A 3,182-nucleotide genomic window follows, 5' to 3' on the forward strand; every position below is an offset into this window, starting at 1 on the left:
GAAAGGGACACAGTTTTTTGACCGTGAAAAGATCTGTAAAGTAACAAAAGCAAATAAATGTTTAAGCAAGAAAGAATCTGCGTGTCATAAACATCACTGACTGCTCCTGTCATAGCGGCACCATGCAATTTGTAAAATGCATTGGAGGCCGTAATAAGCTGTAAGCAGAATAATTTGGAGTACAGTTTTCAAATGAAAGGACGTTGGTCACCTCAGCAAACAGTAAATGACTTTTATTAGACAGAAATCTTTCTTTTGAAACCCATATCTCACATCACAAAAGCAGCCTTCTTCCAGCAGAACATATCAACCGTCTCCGATGTGAAGAACCTTATTCATGCATTTATGACATCTAGATTAGATTACTGGGTGGTTGTCCTGCATCCTTAATTAATAGGCTACAATTAGTGCAAAATCCCAGCTGCTAGAGTTCTTACAAGGTCACGCAAGTTCATATAACCCCAAATTTAGCATCTCTACAATAGTTACCCGTTAAATTCTGTATTGATTACAAAATATTGCTACTCACTTATAAAGTCCCAAATGGTTTAGCTCCTACTTCTAGTATGCTACAAACAATCATGCTCCTTAATATCTCAAAACTCAAGACTTTTAGTAGTTCCTAGGATAGCAAAATCTACCAAAGCAGGGCAAGTTTTTTTCCACCTATGGAAACTGTGGAACAGCCTTACTGAAACTGTTCAGACACTCCCTCCCAGTTTAAATCTAGCTTAAAGACACCTCTTCAGTGTGCATAAACATAATTTCATGCTGTAACTTTGCATTAAGTTTATAAATAACTTTTTTTAAATTATCCTTAACCTAAAAAAACTCTAAACAGCAGCTATGGTAATTTTCTCTATTTGCTTTTTTTAAACTTCAGATTACACCAACTCCAGTCTGGATCCTGTCTCTATCAGATGACCCTACACATAAGGAAAGTTGACATCGGCCATCACGAGGACTTCAAAACTGTTCAAAGCGCTATACAAATAAATGTGAACAAAATTGAATTGTTTGAAGTCAACAGCAGAGATGAGGATGCCACACAATGCATCCTCTCCACAACAGATCTTGCATTACAAAGTGATATTGACATCTTTCTTGGCCTCTCTGATTACAATCCTCCCAATCATTCCTGCAACACAAGAAGCACAAATTACTTTTATGTCACAAATCACAGTTTGTCATTAAAGTCTGGTCTACCTGCTACTTTTAAAAGATCTTCGTATCAAAATTTCTTAAATACTGGATTTTATTAATTAATTTTGTTTAGTTACCAATATATTTATTTACATTTACAAATTTTTTCATATTCATTCATTTTATCCTAAACTATTTTGCTTGTTGTTTCATTACTGCAGATTATTTATGTTGGGTGACGCATTGTCTTCATAAGTAGATATAGGTATATCAGTGGTCTCCTCCTGCTAAAGATTTTTGATAATGTCATAAGACAAAGTAGCATTGTGTAATACTTTATATGTTGTTTAAAATATGGGTAACACTTTACGGTAAGGTTCATTGGTTAACATTAGTTAACTACATTAATTAATGTGAACTAATAATCAACTGCACTTATACAGCATTTATTCATCTTTGTTAATGTTAATTTCAACAATTACTAATACTTTTATTAAAATTTTGTTAATGTTAGTTAATGCACTGTGAACTAACATGAACAAGCAAATAAAGCTTTATTTATATTAACTAACATTAACAAAGATTAATAAATACTGTAACAAATGTATTGCTCATGGTTTGTTGATGTTAGTTAATACATTAACTAATATTAACTAATGAACCTTATTGTAAAGTGTTACCAAAATATGTTACAAGACGAGTCAGACAGACCATTGACAGTGCAGCTAAGATTATTCAATAAACCATTTTTATTTTATTCTTTATCATTTTGTCCCCTGCCTGATGCTCTCATCTCTGTCTACCTTGTGGTTGAGTAAAAGCATTAACTCACCACAGAGTTGTCTATCTTTGAGTCTAGTGAAACTAAGAACTAGTGAACTGAACTTGCTCCTTGAATCGGTTTAATCTAACATTTTTTGGCATAGTCATATTTGGATCTATCAATGTCATTAAATACCCACCTGATCTTACTCTATTATATGTCATAACTGTTATGCTAGAATTAATTGTATAAAATAAATGTATAATTTATCATTTCTGTTCAAAAAAAGAAATACTAATTTAGTAGTCAATTACGCAAAAATATTCAGCCTGCAACAGCAAACTTGCACGATTGCGTCACATCATGAGTACATTTTATGTCCGTATGCAGTAAGTGATTAACTTACTAATAAAAGCGTGGTATTAATATCTGTGTAAGACTTAACGTTAGCTGGACAAAGCAAACTCCGGACGCAACAGCCTCCTGAAGCTAATGCTAATAACTAACGTTGCATATTTAGATAAGAGAGATTAAAACATATGGATAGTTACACACAAGCTATTCATTGTAATACACATTCCACAGAGTTTATAACATTAAATGATCTTTCGTACCTTACAAACAATGCCGCTCTCCATAGCACAGCATCGCTCTCCTCGGTGGCAGACTTCCGTGGTGGGTGTAGCCAAATGGTGACAGTAGTGGCCAATAGAAACGGGTCTTTCATTCAACTAGGTTGATCCCGCCCACTGAGACGCGTGTAACTTGCATCCAAAACTTTTTGACTCAAAAGCAAAGATTTTTGATCCGCAAACAAAAACAGCGTAGCAGAGAGCAAAATGTAGGGACACGCGATGAAATTACTCAAAGAAAAATTCACATTGCAAAAAATTTGGTTAACAATTACTGTATTTTGTAACTAAAATAATTTTAAGATAACATTTTTTAAATGCGAATTAATTTTTTTTACAACAATTTAATAGTTTTGCTCTCAAATACTGTTTGTTTGATTAAATAATTTAGACACAAAATTCAGCCCATAATACTTTAAATAAAACATACTTAAGTAAAAGTAAAAGTACAGATTTTAAAAACTACTCAAAAAAGTAAAAATACACAAAAAAACTACTCAATTACAGTAACGTGAGTAAATGTAATTCGTTACTTTCCACCTCTGAAATTTTGTATGTGCCATATTTGGTGAGATTGGTTGCAGTGACTTTGTTTTTGAAGAATATGTTATTTCCAGATAATATCACTTTTGACAATAACATAA

At 32.8% G+C, this 3,182-nt stretch overlaps 1 long non-coding RNA gene across 1 annotated transcript; it reads right to left on the minus strand.

Moving 5' to 3' along the window:
• Nucleotides 1-898: 898 nt before the first annotated feature.
• Nucleotides 899-2,945, minus strand: LOC129444767 (uncharacterized). Its single transcript, XR_012359788.1, has 2 exons — nt 2,521-2,945; nt 899-1,138 (listed from the first exon to the last, which is right to left on the minus strand). It is a non-coding gene; the product is annotated as an uncharacterized lncRNA (long non-coding RNA).
• Between the last annotated feature and the right edge of the window lie 237 nt (nt 2,946-3,182).

The sequence above is a fragment of the Misgurnus anguillicaudatus genome, chromosome 20 (assembly GCF_027580225.2).
Source record: "Misgurnus anguillicaudatus chromosome 20, ASM2758022v2, whole genome shotgun sequence".
In the NCBI taxonomy this organism is placed as follows: Eukaryota; Metazoa; Chordata; class Actinopteri; order Cypriniformes; family Cobitidae; genus Misgurnus; species Misgurnus anguillicaudatus.